General features: G+C 30.5%; 1 long non-coding RNA gene across 1 annotated transcript; it reads left to right on the top strand.

Annotated features, from left to right (window-relative positions):
- The first annotated feature begins 6,266 nt into the window (after positions 1-6,266).
- LOC126907434 (uncharacterized) lies at positions 6,267-19,575 on the top strand. The gene is made up of 3 exons (XR_007704531.1): positions 6,267-6,344; positions 15,926-16,038; positions 16,337-19,575. It is a non-coding gene; the product is annotated as an uncharacterized LOC126907434 (long non-coding RNA).
- Positions 19,576-22,872: the final 3,297 nt, after the last annotated feature.

The following is a 22,872-nucleotide window of genomic DNA, read 5'->3' on the forward strand; positions in this document are numbered from 1 at the left end:
TATATGGAATCTCCTTGTTGATATCTATAAAAAATAGGAAATTGGATATGTGCACATTTTTTTTTGCTCGTCTTTTTTTAAGAATCTAATTCATCAATTAAGAATAATGATACATAAAAAAAATTTAGACAGATGACTGTCTTTTATTTCCTTAAAAATTGGCACCTTCCTAGGTACGCGGAATGTTTCACATGATATTGTAAATAAAGAACCTTGAGTATTGTTTTCACTTTAAGCTTTGGTTTTAGTAGTATTTAAGAAAATTTATTCCAAGCAATGATGTTGCCGCGAGTTAAATTATTTAAAACGAAATCTTCTTTTAAATTACAACATACATAATATATATATATATATATACGTTAAATATATATTTTTTTTAAGAACTAATAAAAACCATGAGTCATCTATTTTTATTCAATAGTTTTTAAATTTCTATGGTTGATTATTACACTCTTAAATTTAAGTATTCAAAATGTTTATTTAATATTATTAAGTGTTATTATACAGAGTGATGAATTATGTTTAAGACACTCATTTTCTTAGAAAAAATTCAGGAATAAATTGTTTGGTTCAAAAAACTCTATAATAATATGTAGTAAAGCATTGTTTTTTCTTCCTTTCTATAATAAAAAAATTAAACTTCAATTTTCTTTAGAGGAACCCTTATAATTAGGATATAATAGAATATCGTTTATAAGATTCTTAAAAATTTTCAAAGTTTTTAAGAAAATGTATGTCTTATCCTTAATTATAACCTGTATAATAACATTAATATAGAATAAATATTAATTCCTTAGTGTTTTGTCAACTATGAATTGTTCATAAAAGTTCTAAACGTATAACGTATCTAAAGTAAATTTATAAACAAGATTTATAGATATGTAATATTTATAACATTTAATGTATACGTAGAAATAAAGTAAAATTTATTAACAATCGAAGAAGAGTTAACGATTGTCATATATTTACACATTATATTCAATAATCTATATTGTCTTATAATTATGACTAGTTATGTAACAAAAAAATATTCTGGAGAGAATTTTCATATCCTAAAAATATTGTTCTGCAGGTTATTACAGGAGAATATATTGTTAAAAAAATATAATCAAATAATTTCTCTAAGAATATTTTATCAAACATGAAAATTAAGAATGTTTATAAAAATTAATGATAGAAAAATATTTATATTTTGTTTGGTTGATAGTCACATAGTAAATAAAATTATCAAAAGTTCTCTAAAAAACATTTGAAAAAAAAAAAATGATTTTATGATAGACTTCTTGATAGTTTTGCATTTCTATAGTTTTTTGATGTGTTTGTACATATTTTTGTATTTCCATGGCTTCTCACGTTTTATCATTTGATAAAATGACAGTATTTTATAACAGTTATTTATATGTAGTTTGAAATCATAGAAAAAGATAGTATTTAAAATGCATATTTTATAATAAAATTAAGAAAGTGTTTTGTGTGAATAATTTTTTTACATCTACCCAGAAAAATTTATATATACGTCACTGATGGAACCTTAATGTTTAAAACTTCTTATAAATCGACTGTTGAAATGTTTTCTAAAAGAGTGCGCTAAATGTGTGTTTCTAGAGTTAAAATTTGTCATAAATGTTGTGTGTCAGAAAATGATAATACATTGTGTATAATTATTGAATAAAAAGTTAATCCTTTATCATGACCCATTCAATTACTCGCAAAATAAATTCAATATCGAGAAAAAATATTTTTGGGTTTTTTTTAGTTACATATATTTTTTAATTTATTAATTATAATTTGCATTTTAGCATCATTCCGTATAACTTATAATGGAGTCAACATTATTTTTTAAACATATATATTTAACTTAGTCTATAAAGTAGAAAGTAATTTGACTATGAAAATCACGGGCCCATAGCAACTTTTGGACCGTTATTTCGAAAGTTATTAACATTTTTATACGAAGTCGAGAGAAGTACTGTAGACGAGAATCATCTAATAATATAAATAGCCATACTCGCGACTATCCATAAGTTTACATAAAATATCATTTTAATTTCAGAAATGCTGATATCAAATTTTTGTATCTAAATTTGGTTAACAACATAATTAGACTCATATAATGAGGCGTGTAGTTTCAAAGTCTGGTAAAACTGTCTTTTTGTAATATTTTTAAAGGTTGCATTGCACTCTATGTTCTGTAAAAATATTGAACACATAATAATATTATAAATAGCTTAAACTGATCATGATAAATTGTTTTACTCATATAACCCCGTTGAAAAATTTTCTTTTTTGTTGGTTCTGGAAACGTTCAAAAATTGTTTTTAGCTGGTTTGAAACACGTCTCAAATATTGATAATATTTCACATACATCAAGATATTGCAGTTGGTCTAATTAAATGTAGTTAATATTTAATTTTTTTTAGTTACCCTAACCTTGAAATTTAAACTGATTGTAATTGCATTTAAAATTTTTTATGCTAAAAATAGTACAATATAGTTTCATATTATAGCATCGCTGTACGTTATATAGTTAAGCCTAATAATGCGTTTATATATATTTTTCTTATATACAGACATTAATATTAATATATATATTTCTTTAACAAGTTCAGAGGAAAATATTATGAAATGGCCTTTACTTTAATCTAAGGCTAAACACACATCACCACCGTTGCTCTTGAAGAAAACTGGCGGAATTGATCAATACTTATTACGGATTACACGGCCGTTGCTGTTTTTTCTCATTTGTTGTGTGTGCTGCTAGCTGTGTGTAATGTGTATGTGTGTTTTTATGATCGGTCTACGCCACCCCTTGTATATGCTTTTTTTACTTCCCTGACCCCCTGCCCGTGTCCAACATGTACACACACACACCCTCCAACCCCGCAGGCTAAAACCCACAAAAAACTCGCTTGCTTCTTCGTCTTTTTTTCTCTCTCACTCTACATCTCACCACTTCCTCTGCAAAAAGACGACAAAACACCCCTAAACGATCGTGTAGAGTAGTACTACGCCAATATTTTTTAATGTTATTTCTTTGTATATATTTATAATTATATATATATATAGTTGAACTAGGAGCATTTTTTTAAGCCCGAGGGTTTCTGACTTAAAAAGAAAATTATTTATTTTTTGAACTTTCTTAATACGATACAAAATGACGATGTTACAAAATATTATTAAGCACTCGGGTGGGGAACTTAAGTGATCAATTCGATAAATTCGAGTTTAAATTCTTAAAGTAAAATAACAGTTTTTTAGTTACTAATTAATGTTAGATTGCTGGTTATCTATAGTTTAAAAAATATTATTGTATTTGTTACTTAAAGACGTAAAAAAAATAATTATATCAATTTTATATACAAAAGTTTATATGAATATATTAATAAATGATATTTTAATTAATTATATAGAATAATATATATTTAATTAATAAAAATAAATAATTATTATTTTGCTAAAAGTTGGGTTTAACATTCTTGAATGGTTGTTCCTATATTTATAATATTTTGTATTAATCTAAAAATAATTTAAATGATATGTTTAAATGAATATTATTTTATTTTTATAACTAAATAACTATTGTAAGTAAATGTAAAGTAACAGTTTTTTTAATGTATAACATTATTTTTATATGATATATGTAAAAATAGTTGTAATATTGTGGTAGTAATAGCAATTTATTCATGATAAATTAAGTGGTTCGTGTATTATTTTTTTAGTAATGTAATAAATTTTCAAATAATTTAGTTAATACTATAGAGGTTGAAGATATAATAGATCCGGCATTTAAAAAACAGTGTAATAAGTTTATATTTGCTTCGTTGAATGATCACATTATTATTATAACATAATCTGTACCTCACCTCTACTCTGCATATTTTGAATTTATATTTTATTTATAAACTCTATATTTAAAAAATACTTTGCAAGTAATGGATCAAAAGTTGTTAAGGATAGTATCTTTCTTAATTACATAATTTTTTATTTTATAACCTAGTTATATATGTATGTTGCCATTTAAAAAATAAAGTTGACTCTATTATAAGTTATAAGGGATGAATTCAAAAATGCTAAATAGTTAATTAATCAATAATTATATGAAACTAAAACATACAAAAAAAAAAATGATTTTAACATGATTAAGAGAAATCGAATGACTAATATTATTCTGTATATTGTTGCAATTTATCAAAATACTCTTATAACACAAATAAAGAGCCAGAAAAGTTGAACAGACTGAACGGTGTATAGAATGCGCAAATTAAATTTTTGAACCAATTTTCAACTTATAATGATATTGGGTTGGTTTGACAGACCGAAAGATGCCCAGATAGTTTAAGTGTTCAATATTCGACTTTAAAAAATTGTATTGGATCAGAACAGGGTTTGGTATGAATGTAATCGTACAAATTTATTCAATTTTTGCAATATGAATTCTGAAAGTGAATTAATTGATTCAATATAGAAATGTGAATTTAAATTGAATGTGATAACGCTTTATTGAATATATATATGTAAATAGATTGATTTCAATTTCGATAAAAATTAACTATACAGAGTTATTGTTTAACTGTGACTCGCGAAATAACTTTAAAAATATAAAACACAATATGATTTTTTCTTTTTAAAAGTTTTTAATATTTTAAGTTCTATAATTTTCAAAAAAATATTTAGTTCTGCTACCTCCTTCTATTCCTTTTAAAATTGTATCAACTTTTGTTTTTCAAATGTAAACATTAATATATGTTACCATAAATTATACATATCTATTATATTATGAGAAACATTACATCTGATCAACTCAAAAAGAAGAAAAAATTTGAACCTGTATTTTAGAAATTGTTAGCACTAATATAAAGAATATAGATGAAGCGCATCTATTTATCTCTAAGTATTAATAAACCACACTGCTCCTCTCGCCTTGGCATAATTTTAAAAATGGTTAATGATAAACAAATCTACTCGTTCTAAAACGATTGAATATTAAATTATTATTTTATTTACACTGTATCACTTAAATATTTAAGCATATCTTAAACGTTATGACAATAGGTTTTGGTAACAAAGTATTTTGTTAATAACACGCTATTACTTTTTTTTTTTATGTTTGATGGTTTATTGTGAATTACATGCAAAAAAAAACTAACGGTATGTGTTAGCACTTTGAGAACCCTTGCATGTTAAAAAACGACGACCAAAAAACTTCGACCGGCTCGGCTTGAACAGTTGTGTGGGGTTGCGCCTGGAACACGTGGCACGCGCTCACGTTCCCGTGAGGGGTGCGGAATAGCGTACTCTGTATATATGTATATGTATATTTTTTTATGTTTTTAAATCGCCCTCGGTATGCATGCGGCAGCGGAACCCACGTCAGCAGCTAACCCCACCGGTCAGGACTAAACTTTTTTTTTTTCATTAGTCCCCCTCGTCCATTGCATTACCCTCCGAGCTCACACCACCCCGTCATCGTTATACGCTTCGTCCCTAGTATGCTATCTAGATTCTTGCACTCATACAAAAAAGGGGTTAATATAAGAGGTGATTTTATACAAACGATCCAAAAAGTTTTCAACTAAACAATTGCTAAACTAGCTCTTACCATCGTAAATCAAATGATTTAAATAAAACAAATCAAACAGTCTGCACTAATTAATGTACGTAATGAATGAAAAATAAAAAATTGATATTTTTAATAATAGAATTTTTTTGCCGATAATAAAATAGAAAAACTTGTTGTGCAAATGTATTCTTTTAAACTATTTTTGCAAAGGGACAAATTTTTATACTACAATTATAACTATAAACTTATACAGCATAATTTTTTTAAAGTTTTTTTTTAATTAAATCTGTCAAACATTTTCTTAAAATTCAAATTAAATTATCTTACTAAATTATCGAAGTTAGCTATAAATACTTTTGTTGTTTCATATTCTATAGAAGAACAACAACTAGTTTATAAAAAGAAAGAAATTATAGTTTATTTTTTTTTTCATTGTGACACTTTTTTTTGTTTTGGCTGTTAAACTGTTGTTTATCAGTGTGTATGTGTTATTTATTTATTTTTTTTTTGTACGTTTGTCTGGTCTAACCCTGAAAACTCCATCATCGAGGTCATACTAGTGTAGTTCTCGACCCCTCTGGGTCTGGGCACACGACATAAAAAAAAACTACTACTACTTCTACTACTACTATTATACTACCCTGTGTGTGCTTTTGTCGACACCCTGACCTACTAAAAAATCGAACCAGACTCATTCAGTATGTGCCTGAAAACTGTTGTGTGTGTATGTGAGTAACTTTTTAATTTTTAATCACCAATAACGCAATCTTATTTTTGAATACAGGTAATAGTAAATTTTACATAAATAATGCATTATAATCATTATTTAAAAACGTACATTTGACTTGCAAGGACGTTTAACTTTAGTTTGATAATAAATGAAGGTAGGGGATTAAAACCGCTTAATGTCTGCGAGACGTAGATTAATGTACTTAAGCAGTGATGTAGTAGTAGTAATAACAGGGAGGATAAAAAAGTCCCTTGTAGATTAATTAAAAAAATAAAAGAATACTTGAGTTTCCCCAATGCTTACTTAGAGAACCACTTCAGAATCGAAAATTAATGCTTCAGGATTTCTTAATTTATTTTTCCTCGTTAAAAACTTTTTTGCTTGGGATTAAAGCAAAGAAAGCAGTTTTAATCTCCGCAGTTAAATTATCTCCACTAAGTAAAAAAGGCACTTTTACCAAAGTTTGTTTCGCGGTTTTAATTGGTATCCGGTTACACAAACGGTGGGACTTTTTTTAATTCCCGTCGACTTCTTTCTTTTTTAATTGCTTGTCGCCTTTGTGGTTTTTAAGTAAAAAAAAAAAACAGACCAATTACAAGTGCCGCTAAGGGCTAGCGGAGGGACGAAGTCTCTTAAAGAATTTGTAGTCGTAATTAATGGAATAATTCAATTTGGAGGGTGGAGACTTGTAAACATAAAAAAAATGCTTGTAAAAAAAAAAGTTAATTACGTTTAATTGAGAAATGAATATTTTTTTGTTAGTCTCACTTTATTAATTGGAAAATATTACTTTTATACGCTTTTCTAATACTTTTTTTTCTGCTCAGTAATTAATAAGTTATGGAAACATTAGTAAGATTTTTAAAATTAATTTTTGCTGATATCACATGTTTCTAGTTACATTTTAACAGTATCATAAATAGTTTTAAATTATGCATGTGTAAGAAAATGTTGTAATGTCAAAGAAAGTGATATTTTAACAATTTTGTTTTAAGTTGTACATAACTATTTATGGGAACGAAAACAATTCGATGATAAAATTTTAGGATCGATAGATTGTTCAAAAACAGCGTTAAAGAGAAAGAAAAAGAAGAATGTTAGATTGAGGTGTGAGGAATAAGAGCGGTGATAGGGATGACGCTTTTTTTTGAAAGGGAGAACAAAAGGAACGTCGGGAACAAGCTGGATCAGTGATGATACTGAGATTTTTTCATTCTTTTTTTATTTTAATGAGAACAGTTACGAAAAAAATCCCGAAGGGCTGCACAAAACAATAACAAACGCGGTGGCGGGTAAGAGGTCAAATTTCAAAAGAAAAATCGAAGTAGATAATACAGGCGCTGTAAAAAAAGAAAAAAATACATTAACTTTTTCGTTTTTATTTTATATCATTTTATTTTTCGTCAATGCAAAATGTTCTAGTAACTTGATCACGTTTGTTAAAAAAGAACCGCAAAAAAATTTAAATCGTTATTTAAAAGTTGTGAAAAAGTATCTCGCCGACTTAAAATTAGATATTTTAACTATCAACAAAAAAAAAAAAATGACTTAATTGCCAAAAATATAATGGGAAAACTTTTGCCAGCAAAAAAATAGTGTCAATGTTGACGATAAATTGCAACGTCATGAAAAGTGTAGTTTATTTTGAAAAACGTGAGATAATTGTTTGGACTTTTCAAATAACATAACATTAATTTCAAACAATGATCTAAGTTAAGCTAAATCATAAATATTATTGATCGCGGAAAAACAAAAATTATTGTATTTTGATTCATTTTTTTAAAATTCTGAACAAATATTTTTGATTTGAAATCATATTGATTTAATTCACTAGAACACTAATGCATTTTTTATACTATTAAGGCGATTAAAAAAAATTATTTTAGAATGATTACAGAAAATAATTGCGTTTCATTAACTTTTATATAGATACTTACAGAGTTCACCCTATTAAGGCAGTATTTTTATAATGATGAATGCATGGATATTCTTTTATATTTTTTATTACTCTGCATACCATAGGAATAATAGCAAACATTGTGCATTCGTTTAAAATCAATAAACTATACGAATTAAATTATTGTACGATTTTTTAAGAACATTGAAGAATGAAAAACGATGGAAATATTTATGGCTCTTAAAGTTTCGCCTTTAAGGAAATCTAGCTCCGATTTTTCGGTCCATTGTATGAGTTTTTCTGACCAATGTATAATAAATACCATTAGAAAACCATAAAATCTCGGACATAAAACACTCTAACGACAATTGGCGCATCTAATGTATACACATCATCATTATCCTTATTATTATAGCAACATTTCTTCGAAACAAGTTATTCCAAATCTTAATATACGGAAACAGTAATGCTTCTAGAATAACTCAAGATATCATTAGACCAAAACCGTAAAGATTACATATTAAAGTCCACGGGAACGTTTTTTATTTGTATTTTTAATGTGGAATAGTCGCATACAGACACAATTTATTTGCTCTCTGTTTGTAATAAGTTACACAGGTTTTTTTTTTCATTCATAATCACTATATTGTTTAATTCGTTAACTTCAAATACGCATATTTCGGTAGACCATATCATGCGTATTGCATAACCGAAAAATGCTAAAAAAAGATCAAGCTTCAATTGCAAATCTAATTTTAACAACCCCTTTTTTTGCGGCCATCATTAATACGCATACGCACGCCAGTATCGTGGCCGCGGCCATCTCCACTATCTCCACTACAGCAGCGGCACCGCAGAAAGTACACAGATATTCATGTGGGACGACGGTACGATGGGTATCTACACAGGCCGAAGTGATGCGGGGGAGTCGCCTGTGTGTGTATAATTGCGGCTGGCAACATGGCGGGTTCGTCTTTTGATGGAGGACCAATGCACGCACCGGGACGGCCCTACAAATGACGCTCCGCATTAAAACGCCGACGGGCACCCCTACCCTCCGACTGCTTATCGTACTTTTACATTCGGCATTACGTCGCTGTCACATCTCTCGACGTCGTCCCTTAAAGGTCTCCACTCTTTTCTCTCCTTTCTTTGTCCCTTTTTTTTAATAAGAAAACCCGTGAGCAAACAAACATTTTGCGGCTATTCTACGGCGGGTCCAATCATGTATGAGCAATAGATGCCGCTGTCCATTAAAAAACTTGAACAATATGATTTACCTATTTTAAACAGCGTAAATTTACCAACACGATTACCATGGAAAACTCTAAAATAGTATTAATATTTATGTGACCAGAGAAAATTGCCCGAATAATATTAATATGTAAAATTACGGAAACTTCAAAGAAAAAATCAAAAATGCCTAGTTGTTGTTTTGACTTGATGTGAAAAATATTATAAATACGATACATATTTTATATTAAGTAACTGTCCTTCTTTTAAATAATATTTTAGATTAAAAATGTATATAATGTACTCAGTGATGTTAAATCCGTACAATATATTATGACATGAATTTAAAAACTTATCAAAATCTATCGTCATCAAAAAATTAACTTTAATTTATGTTTAAACTCATCAATCCCTACACTTTGAAACCTTAAATTTAAGTTAGTTTTACGACTATTATATGCACATATTTTAATTTCTTCTATTTTAAGTAAGACTATAGTTGAGTTTCTTCAAATTTACATTTAGTACGGTTATTTTATCATTAATTCGTTTATTGAGTAAATTACAAACTATCGAGTTATAATATTAAAACTGTATATATTATTCTATATAAATATTCTATAATATATATGTATTAATATGAAGTTATTGGGAAACATTTCAGATAGTGTTTGTTTTTGATATATATATAACTTTCTTTTATTGAATAGAACATTCGTTTTTTTCAATACAAGTTTCCATATTCATAAAAACACATTGAGTTGTTAAAAACAGTTTTTTTTTAGTTAAATTGGAACATAAGTTGTCTAGACATATAGAATACATAAAAATAATACAAGACAAATTTATTTGTACATTAAAATACATAAAATCGTTGTGTCTACTGCGACTATAAAATTTTGATATATCATGTAACAACACTTTTGTACACTTATTATTATAAACTATTATATGTTAGTTTCATTTGTTAAGTAAGTTTTTTTGTTGTATTCTCTGTATAAATGCATTTATATGCCTTTTTCGCTGTACAATTATTACATTCTACAGGATCCGTGACGTTTGAGTCAGCCCCATGCACAATTAACTTAATCATTATTCACAAAGACTTCAGTTTTGAAAAATCGTCGACGAGCTCTGACGTTCCTACTCTAAAGTAATCATCTCGTTACTTAAAACAAAATGAAAAAATCCGTCGACGCCTTTGAAACGCCGAGTAGCTAATTGTCGGCGATTTGTCATTTTCGACGAAAAGCCATTCCGGAGGATCGTTGAAGGGACACGAGGAAAAATATTTCAAGATTGCTCATAATAATATCCAGAAGTTGATTGATTACCCCTCGGTAGTTTCAATATAACATGCGCACGTACTGCTCGCATTTTGCAACGTTAATTAAGAATAAATATCACGGTCACGAAACGCTTTTGAGAAAGAACTTAATCCCTCGAGTTAAGAAAAAAAATAAAGAATACCTAAAGCGAAACGTTCCACTTATAAAAAATAATCTTTTTTTTTACGGTTATTATTGTTCGTGAAATTAATGACTCAAAATTAATAACCGCGTCCGCGGAGAGTGGAAATAAAAAAACAACTCTTAACTTTTATTATTCTTGGATATGCGGTTACCACCGGGGTGCGTATATTGGTCGACTGTGCAATAAAAAACTATAAAGTCGCCGCTAGAGTGTTCTTAATTTTTCATCGTCGTTTCGTACAACTTTAATATTCATTAAAAAAATAAATAAATAAGTGACGAGCGCAGTTTGACGCGGCTATAGTTCTTAAGTCTTCGGGAGTCGTGCGGCGAAATGAGTGTGTACTACAGATGAGGGTCGAGTGTGGCCGGGAAAGTTAATGAGATTTTTAAATTAGATTTTTCCCGCTGCTGCCTTCATCTTGGTTTTTTTCGTTGGACCGGGAAAATTATGGCGGTAATTTTCTCAGCTATCCCGTAGTATATTTATATATGAATGTAGTAACGAGGAAAAGTTGGTGTATCTCTTTCTTAAGATTTTTACCACCGTCGCCACTACTTCTCTGTTATTGTATACACGAGTACGAAGATAATCGAAATTTTATTGTTTGGAAAGATAACGAGGGTGTTTTTTTTTTTGCTAAGTAAATATAAATACTCTGTTGTTATTGTTAAGATTGCCGATGGCATGGAAGCAATATAATAGTAATTTTAATGATATTTTAAAACCCACTATAAATGACTTAATATAATTTCCATTTTTTTAAGATTATATCTCGGAAGTATGATGCAAAAATTAATTAATTAATGAAAAACATTGGCAAATTTCTTAACATTATTAATTTAGATACGAATATAAAATTTACATAGTTTATGGGTTTTAATAATTGAGGATCTTATTTCCAAACGAAATGATGTGCCAACATTTTTTTACCTATATTAAGATCTAAATCGCCAAATCCAACGGAAAACAATATGTTTAGGCATAAAATTACTAATTAACTAAATTTGTTAGCAGATGAATAATAAGTTATTGGAATATTATTTAAAACAAAAGATAAATACTATTTATAATATTATTGTCTAATACTATTGTCAGAAAAGTATAAATCTATAATATCTATCTCGATTATTCGGTACATAATTAGTTTTGGATGCAAGTTCCACAATTTCTGAACTGGTTAAGACTGACTTTCTATTTAATATGTCTTCCGAGTATAAATCATCGAAAATATTCTGTTAATCACAGTAATCCAATTATAACCGTTTAGTTCAATAATTACAAAAGGAAATTGCATCGTCAAACCAATTATTTCGCAAACCTTATATTGTTAAGAAAAAATACATCCTTTACTTTTTCGCATGGATATTGTCGCAATTTGTGTGTAAGGTATTTCATTTTCACCCTCACCTCGGGACCCGTTTTTTGTTTAGCACGGCGAATATTTCATCTTATTCTATTCTCTTACACATATTATTCTTTCTAGCTCTTATCTTTCCCTTTCTTTTTATCATGCACATACACACATACAGTCATATAATATATATATATATATATATATATATAATCCACTACCCTTATATATATATGTATTCACGAATTGGAATATTCTCGGCGCGTATACAGCCATTGTACAAAGGAGGGATAGTGGTGGTATCTCCAAGCGGCAGGAAAGTAGCCTCGTTAAGATTACATATGGAAATGTGCTATGCTATAGGAAGAAGAGAAAGTTGCGGGATAGGAGGACGAGAGGAGTTTAGTGTGTACGAATGAGTAGTATGCGTGGGAGCGCGTGCGCTAGTTAGAAAGAGTGGCGGCGGGTAGTGAGTGAAAGGGCTTGGGGATCCCTTAGCATTTCGCATTGGCGCAAAAGGGAGTTAAAATAAAAAACCGAAAAAAATACTCCTCCGCCGCCGCCGCTGAGTGTTGTACCGCGTCTTTCACTTTCTATTGCTGCAGACAAAACCAAATTCTGTTATTGATTAATATCTGCGTCTCTCCTCCTCCCGCACCTTTTCATCTTTTTCTTTTTTCATATGTATATATACGACTACGAGAACGTCACACTAGGAGCGCCGTGCGTTTTTAATGCCGTTCTACTCTCTATACGCACTTGAAGGCGACGGCGGCGGCGGTCCGTCGACCCTTTTGCCTTAACGAGTGGAACAAGAATGTCGGGTAGGGGTGAGAAATCGAAGAAATAAAACAAAATGTCTTCCAAACCCTTCGACACAACGACGTACATTTGTTGGAATAAAATTAACATTAGAAGGCGACAAGGATTGTTAGAATCTTCTGAAAAATTCGCGACTGAGAAAAAACGTATTAATTTACAGGTTACGTGGAAAATTGATGCAATTATATTGGTGAGATATAAGTAAATTATCGCTCGATGGTTTTAGCCAACTGTAATTACTTTGATACAATTGAGAAAAAAATTTGACTACCAAGAAAAATTGCACGAGATACAGTGATAATGTTATTCGTCGTGTTACATAAGTAGTAATAACGAATATTTATTAATATTCGATTAATATTAATATTATACCTTAATTATCGGCGAAAGAATGATTTATTTTCACGTAATATAGAAAGAGTTAAAACTTTTCATCAGTTTTATTACGTGTAGTAATTAGATCATTTTGAATTATACTATTTTTGCTTTTGCTATTAAAAAGAATAATAAACTATAATTTATAGATGTCGTAGTTGGATTATACTTACAGACAATTTATAAAAAAATCATTAAATGCATACTAGTTTTTAAATTTTAATTATGAATTAAAATAAGTCTAATTAAATTAAAATTTTCTCGTCCGAGTCATAAAATTCGTAAATTTTCGATTCCGCGCAAGAAAAAGTGTTCTACGAAACAAAGTTGTTTGATTTTCAAAATATTTTTTTGAAGAATAAAAATGGTAATGTAATTCAGTTATAATTTTCGTACTTTGTGTATAACCATTACACAAATGTAATACTATTAAAATTCATCATACGTATGCACTATACATTTATTATACAGCACATGCTATACAATCTTAGTCTCAGGCTCGTTCATCAAACAAACGCTCTTACGTGAGCTCATCTTTTAGAATGATTAATGTTTTCAATTTGATATTTTCGAAATGTTCTTCGCATTAAATTCACGAATGTAAAACAACTGGCAAATGAATTTTTATTTCTGCGCATTTAAAAACATTCTCGAGTTAATTTTACGTATTACGATTTTTTATATTATTAATCAATTGAATTATATTAATTTATTACGAATATGGAATTATAAAATCAAAATTCAGTTGCTTTAAACAAATCAAGCACAATAGTAAATTAAGCGGATCGATTTAGTATTATTTGACGTTGTGTGATATCAGACAAGGCCTGTACACGATCGAGATACATATACGGTCCTTAAACCGATTGAAGTTCAGGGTCAAGGACTATAATGTAAGCGTATCGTTTGTACTGCTTATATTTTTTGTGGTATTATGGGTCGTAAACAATACAATGTCTAAATAAATGTCTAGATTCACTACGACTAAAAAAAAAAAAAATAATAAACACACTTTATAGTTCAATGTTAACACAAAACAAATGAATATTATTCGAACTCGGGTCTTATGTATTTTTATAATTTCGTTTTTCAGTACACAACAAAAACTTTATGGCATAATCATTCCCGTATAAGGTTACTTCTTTTTAGTTGATTCGCAAAGAAATGTTGTGTTTTAACGATAAAAAAAATGGCTTGTACCAAGTCGGAATACTTTTTTCTTACAAAGCGTTTTTAATTTAAGCAATTTGCTTGTCCGACATCTAAAATGTATTTCATGCTTTAATTACATCCGCACTCGAAGAGCAAGGGATGCGTATCTCATTATTTATGTTAATCATTTATTATCTTAAAAAAGCCAGCGAAAAAACTTGTTTGGGCGTTAGCGTTTAAGAACGGCAATTTGTGAATCTAATTAAAAATATTGTTGTGTTTACGCTTGCTTTATTTTTTCTCGTTTGTCATCCGCTGGCTTCCCCTCTTGTTATTTAGCCGTTCTCTTGGCGGTATTCCACAAGAGAGGTAATATTTTCCGGTAGATAGCTTTTGGGCCACTAAAGGGTCCGGTTTTTTTTCAGTTCCTTCTATTTTCCGGCACTGTTATTAATCATTTAACGTAGTTAGTACACCGTTTTCTCCTTCGCGGACACGGACAACCCGAATAAGGGAGTTCGCAATACCTGCCCGCAGGATTTTTTTGTTCATTCTTTTCGCGTGACCCGTGTTTAATTTTCTCGGGACAAAAAGCGAGAACGACAAATTTCTCCGTTGAACTTTAATTAATGACGTTGTTTTCTTTGGATTTGATTAATAGTCGTAACGTAGCCGGAGATTTACAAATACCGTAACGTTCATTAATCCACATTAGTAAAAAAGGAAAAATAAGAATTGTAAAAGTCTTGGCTGAGTATAGAGTTTTAATATCTGTTTTCAACGCTTTGTATATTCAGCTCATAAATCACATACTGCGGATGTAGTTTTTTGTTTTCGGTACTTCTCATCGATGGAAGACTTTAATCTTTGTTGTTGATAGAATTTCTGATACAACACAATAATTTATAGTTCATGTACAATAACGAAGGGATCATGTGGAAGCAATAGTACTTCATCATGTTATTCCACAGAAACTGGGTCCAGTGCACACAGGTGCCTCAATTTTGCCTATTCGACTTGCCGTATAACAATTTTTTTTACATTCCTCCAAAAAAAATTATCATAAAAAATGTAATAATTTAGGTAAATGTTATACTATTAAATGTCGACTATTAGATTAACATACATTTGATCCTTCTAAGATTTACGAATTACACCGAGTAATTTTATTTAGGAAACAATAAATAAATTGTTCGAAAAAGATAGCTCATTTCTTACTATACATTTTATAAACATTATTCATAAATATATTCGTATATTTTATTTAAAATTAGTTACTGATTGTTATGTTACTATAGCTTAACTTTTTATATTTTCGTGATTTTTCAGGGACTTTTAAGAAGATTATTTAGAATGTTTAATAAAAATTGCAAGAGCCATAAATATTGAATGATGAAAATTGATAAAATATGAAAAAAGTTTATGAAGTTTTCAATATTTTAGTAAGTGGTTTAAATTGAAAATAATTTAAATTGAATAAAGCCGTCGGTCTTAAGTAAAAAAATATGTTTGTCAGAAGTTTTTTTCTCTGAAAACAATGTTGTGTTTCATTGTGATTATTTTTTTTTTTTTTGAAAGGTGAAATTATTATTTTGCATTCAATTAAAATTTTATACCGAAAATGAGGGATTAAAATATGAGACCGTTTGTAATGGAATTGTTTTGTAATGACATAAAAATACTCTTTATTGTTATAACAATAATTTATTCGTTTAAATTGTATTGTGCTCTTCTTTACAGAGTGCACAAACGAGAAGACGGCGAAAAAAAAAAATCAAGCGAATGAGAGAACAGAAAGAAAATCGCGCTTCTCATAGTATATTCAGTCAAGTGACGTAAAAAGCTTTTAGCTCTTGTAGCTTTCCACCTCCCACTCCGCGGCCGTTAACCGTTTTGCCGGACTCATTTACCCTCATTTTGTCTGGACGTGGAACAGTCGGAGTGTGGTGGTAAAGAAAACAGGGAACCTTTTTAAAAATGAAGGGATTTACTGGATACGAGGAGCTCTGGAAGGCATACAGCCATATAATCGAGAGAAATGGTTCGGTTGCTACTACCGTCTCTGCTCGTACATTGACTTCTTAATGGAACCAGCTTAGTCTTGTGTTGGCTAACATAACCCTACGTCTTCGGCCATATAGAGCATGCGTTGAGGAGGTAAGGAGAGAGAGCCTTCACCTCCGCGTGCGTGTTATGTTTATTGCATATATGCCTTCGGGACCGACAGCCATTAACTTTTGTCATTTCGCCCTCAGTTTTTTTTTGGACCTTCTTATATAAAATATTATATATATATACGCGTGTGTATTTGCTAGCAGCGGAGAGAGTGTGTGTGATAGTGCGTTCATTTATCGTCAGCTCAAACGGATTACATTTTTCTCTATGTTTTTTTTCTCATTGTCTTTTTTGCCTTCTTTTACGTCCACCCTTCACTCTTAACTCTTCCCCTTTACAGCCACACCGGCCCAACTGTTTAGAAAACATATAACACCATTGCGACGACGTCTAGGTTTATGGCAATATTCGGAAGTGAGAAAAAATAACAGCTCGCTTCTAATTTCGGTATCGACTACGTAGAAAAATAAATTGTACATATTTCCAGATCTTCCGAGAGTTGGTTTTTTTCTCGTTCTATTTTTCATACTCGCCAATCACAAACATTCGATCGTTATACCGTACAAATGTTTATACCCAACCGTATAGTGTAGTCTGTCATAAAGTTTGTTACACGTGTATGGTGTAATGTTTCTCATAAGACGAACGAACGTGACCAAGTCCGTGTTTGTTTAGAGGATTTAATAAATCCAGTTGTTTATACATTTTTTAATTTCAGGTCATGCTTTGATACACACACGCGTTAATTTCATTGTTAAAGACTAGTTAAAATTTCTTAATATTTACTGTAGAACGACAGCAATAATCGAACGGTTAGTTTTATGAAACGTTTGTTTTTTATAGAAACCTCTTCCATTTAAGGTTTGTTGTCATTTCGTTGATGCCGGTAACCTATTGCGGCACTAAGCGCATAATGATAATGTTATTGAAACGTTATCGGATGAGGAACGTTAACGATATTTATTTACTAAATCTCTTTTCTCTCAACGCAATTACGTACTACGTCTACGCAATAATAATCCCTCCAGAATCGACGACGTTAATCAGCGAATGTAAACAGTATACGGGAAGGTTTTTTTATCTTTACCGCAAAATCGTTTTTTTTTTTTAATGTATCAGACCCGAAAAAATAGGGTTTGTCAGCGATTAGTCCGGTAACGGAAGAGATGGCACACACAGACCGATCAATATGTGTTCCAGTATAATTTATATATGTATTTGCGTCGGAGTAAAAAAATAAAACAAAATAAATAAAAGAATCGTTTTAATTCGAGAGTTTGATAGTGGTATGTGCGCAGCCAATAAATCTCCAATGCCTAATATAGTACACAAGCAGAAAATAGCAGCGACGTCCTATGCACACGAGACGTATATAACCGATAAAGCACACCGATGTTGGATGGCATTTCGGGAGTATGAGACGGAGAGAGGAAGAGTAAAAAAAAAAAAAGAACCGAAGGGATTCTGTTAGAAAAAAATGTCCTCGGGGAGTCGTCGGAATCGGTTGATTGTCCTTACCCTTCGCGACGGCAGCGGTGGCGTATCTAATCCCTTGCCCGACTATGGTTTTCAGTACAAGTGTAGTGTATACACATATAGATACGAATGTGCGTGTGGATGTAAGTGTACGGCTGATGTCCAAAATCGCTCCCTCGATCTACTTACCCGCGTCCTCCACTTGCCATCGTTAAACTCCTCTGCCACGCATACCATGACCGGCGGTGGGTTTATTTTCGCCATTGGTCACGTAAATAGTTAATGGTTCGGAAAAATAAAGGCGACAAAGAAAACAACACATTCGTCCGGGAAAACATACGGTTCGAACGAGAAAGACAGAAAAAACGGATTGTTGTAGTTGACCCGGTGGCCGCGGTTTTTTACTGTTTGTTCGGGTAGTCTCTCTGTTTTTCTACGAGTAACAAAATTAATGAGAAAAATGACCCAAAAGAAAGCGAAATATCTGTGGAAAACGCACGGAAGACGAAAAACGAAGAAAATTATGTTTATATGTATATACTGGTTTATTATAAAACTTTTTTATTTTTTTTAAGAAACAAATAGTTTGATTTTGCCAATTTTCGCGTTAAATACAGTAAATACTACATTTCACAGAAAATAATATTGTATTTTATTCCGCATGAGCATAATTTAACGGGCATTAACGAACTAAAGATATTTTTTGTACTCAGGATCCATTCGCCAATGACTATAAGTGATCTGGTTCGTCAAGTGCTTCGGCGACGCGATTGTCGAACAAAGTGTTCTCCCGTTTCAATATTTTGTCCAGAATTATTCATCTGAGGCAACGAAAATAGGGTGCAAATTAAATTACTAGCCCACATCTTATACATGCTAAAAAGCCATTGAGCACCTGCGATCGCACGTTCTTCTCCCTAACAACCTACGTGACACCTGAGCTCACAATATTTTATTATTACCATAAAAGCACGTAGTGCAACGTGTAATTTTCGCGTAACAATATTTATACTGGTAAATCATCTAAACAAAAAAAAGATAATTATTTTAGCCGCGATCGTTGCTTTACTATCAATACCTATTATGATATTCTCGAGAAAGCGCACATCAGCATTGCAACGTTGGATTTCGTTTTATTTTTTATTCTCACACAATTTATACCTTTGTGTATTTATACAATATATATATACACATCTTTGTGTGCGAGTGCGTTTACGATTCCTTATATACATACAAATACATTGGCGGTCTTAGAATAAACTCACATATATACGTATTTATGAGTCACGGATGTGTATATTAAATTTAAAAGTTCAACGAAACCACTTTGCACCCCAGAATATTGCTTATATTATATACTTTGTACTTACGTGAATGTTGCCATTGATCGATACCTCCGACCGTGTAGGACTGGCGGGTGTAGCTTTCACATATGATATCTCTGTCCACACAAATCGAATCCACTTTAAAAGAGCTAGTGTTAAGAAATAAAAATATAAATTCAAAATACAAAGTGAGATGTTTTGTCGTTCCAGAAGGATGAAAAATGAGTCCGTTGATTTTGCTTGTGTATTCGTAGAAATGTTTTTCTTCTTCTAACCAACGTCGATGTCGGTGAACAATACTCGATAACCAACGATGTATTCTGAATATCAATAAATGTAAATATACATATTAAATTGACCAAGGCAGTTAGTGTTTCTACAGAGTAACCATGTTGAACTACATGCATTTTATTAATGATTTTTGTTTAAAATATGAATCAGTAACGTATTATGTCATATCAGTGTGTAATTACTGGAAAACTAGATGAAATAATAGCTGTCAATAGATTTGTACACGTCGAGGCTTAGAAAAAAAAAAAAAAAAAATGTCGTTTTAAGTTACCCTCGCTTTTGTAACAGGATGTCACTGTAATACAATAATTGGTTGCAATATTTTAGTGAAAAGCTTAGCACGACTATTTCAAACTGCTTCATTAAACATAATTTTTAAATACCGTCGAATGGGCCAAATGAGGGCGGTTGTTAAACTTTTGGGGCAGTTTAATATCTATTATCATTTTAGTAATTTCGATCTACAGAATTAGTTAGATGTTTACAATTATTCTTAAGAAACAAAAAATATCTATTCATAAATTATGAAATTTATAAAATATTTAACTGGCACATTTGATAGTATTTTATTACATAACTACTATAAATTTGTATATTTATCGTCGTTTTTGTTAGAACGTTAATTGAAGTATTGTTATAGCATTGAAGTACATCTTATATTTGTGGACGCATTTTGTATCCCAATGTTATTCATAAGCAATATTGTCTTTAAAAATTGGCCACCACAATACTAATCAAGTGACATTTAGAGTACATAGGCTTGTACACAATTTTTCCATGGAAAATTAATTTACAAATAAAAATTATAATTCATAAGTAATTGGCGTTACGTAGAAATTAAAATAGTACACTGTATGGTCATTGAAACGGGAAAAGCTTATGACTAAACAGTGGAAAATTGGCAATATAATTATTGTTTTATCGTATGAAGTCTTGTTTTTATGATTTGTTTACTTAAAAAAATGTTCATCTTAAACTTGAGGTGCATAGATACTCGGGGGAGCCGTTGGGTGCTTATTCATTCCAATTTTAAACTTATTTGGTTTGTAATCATGTAATTCTGGAAAATTTAACTGAATGTGCGCTTGCGATGGGGTCTTATGTAATTTGGTAACATACTAGTACATTATTCTCGAAAAAAGTAATTGGGCTGTGGTGAATTATTCGAATTTTACCGTATAGAAAACGTCTAACGGCTCAGGTGTTGGTGTCGGTAAGCTTGTAATGTATAAACTGATGTCCGGAGAGGCCAGGCAAACTTAAAGCGCAAGTGCCGCGTCCTGGTAACGCCCCTCGCGCCGTCGTCAATTATTTGTCTTTTTTGTTATAACGTCATTGTCTCTTGTTCGTTTACTTCCTCCTCTATCCTTCTGTTCTTATTCACAATAACCACCCCTTCCGTAACGGAATACACCCTGAACAATTATTACGAAACGCGCGCAGCAAGCCCTTTGCCTATTCTCTTTTTCTTACTTGTTCGCCGACGTTTTCTTCTCCTTATTCTCTTCGCTGCTTCCACTGCCGACTGGTTTTATTCTTGCCCTCACCCACGAACTTCTTCCACAACGTGAATAATAATTACTACTCTTCCTCGTTCTACTCTACGTTTCATATACGCATACTCTACCCTCTCTCTAACATCATCATTATATTATATTGTGTTTGTATGTATTGGTGGCCGTGGACTCAGATGTATTTGTGTGTGTGTGTGTATAAGAAGGTATAAAAAAATATTAAACCGAGGGTGGGGCCACTACCCTGATGTATAATGATTGGAAATAATTTTAATTTCGTCGATAGCCTAAAAATGTTTTCCCTTTACGAGTTCCAATAATAGACTTTTCATTGCCCTTGTCTTTCTCTTCTTTCTATGCGTTTATTATTAATAATAATAAAGTCCTTATTTTTTTGCTCATTATTCATTCAAAATACTATAATCGACATCTTTTGTCAAACTACCGAATTTCCTAGTCACTTGTGTAATTAGATTTATTTACTATTTTTACCTTTTAAAAATATTGTTTGTATGTTTGTAACTTAATAAAGCCCTTATATTAATTTTGATGATACAATGTACGATTATTGTGAATTGAATAATTTCCATGACTTGCATGTTCCATTCTTTTTGGTTTAAACTAAAATATTAACAATGACAACTTTACATTAATGTCTTAATTTATTTGTAGTTACATTATTCGTTACGATAAATCCAATACAACCATTGGTTTACGTAATCTCATGGTAAAATTGCTACTCACTTACATAGTAACATTGAATTATTATCATAAAATAAAAAAAACTGTTTTATTCTTTCAGTACGACTTTCGAAAGCCACAGATTATAAAAAGTAATGTAGGTACTTTTTTAGATGGCAATAACATCAGTTTACACCTATTTATTTTAAATAGCGCATAAAAGTAAACTTGGATATAAATTCAATAATTATTGTATTCGCTGATGTTCGGATGATTTTTATGACTAAATAATAGACTTAATCACATTAAAGCTGTTATAGATTAAATTTTATATCTACGAAAATTATACCCGATTAAATAATATGTTTAGAAATGTTTAAATTTATAATTTAATATTATTTTAGTTAAACCACTGAAAAACATTGATTTTAACAACGAAGTAATTATTATTATTATTTGTAACAAAAGGTTTATTTATTATATTCCATCGTTTTTATGGTCTCTTATGGCTGGGGAGATTTTGCATGCCAGCAAGTGGCGCTGCCAATCGGAATTCGCAGAGACCAGAAATTGCCAACAGCATATAATGTTTGGATATCACTGTAAATAAACGAATGGAGATATGAAAAAAGAAAAAAGCGTTTCTTCGAAATAACGAGTTAGTTTTTTGTAAAAAAAAAAACGTAATTGTTTATGTTTTACGGATTGATAAATTTTTAGAGTAAACTAATATGTTATTTACTAGTTACTGTAGCTGGTTAAAAATGACATGCCATAATTTCGGATTTGTGGTTTATATTAAGGAGACTAATGGTATTTAAATATCTTTTAAAAGGTTTTAACATGCATTGCTTAAAATAGTGAGATTCGACGT

The sequence above is a fragment of the Daktulosphaira vitifoliae genome, unplaced genomic scaffold, assembly GCF_025091365.1.
Source record: "Daktulosphaira vitifoliae isolate Bord-2020 unplaced genomic scaffold, ASM2509136v1 Scaffold_5, whole genome shotgun sequence".
Classification (NCBI taxonomy): Eukaryota; Metazoa; Arthropoda; class Insecta; order Hemiptera; family Phylloxeridae; genus Daktulosphaira; species Daktulosphaira vitifoliae.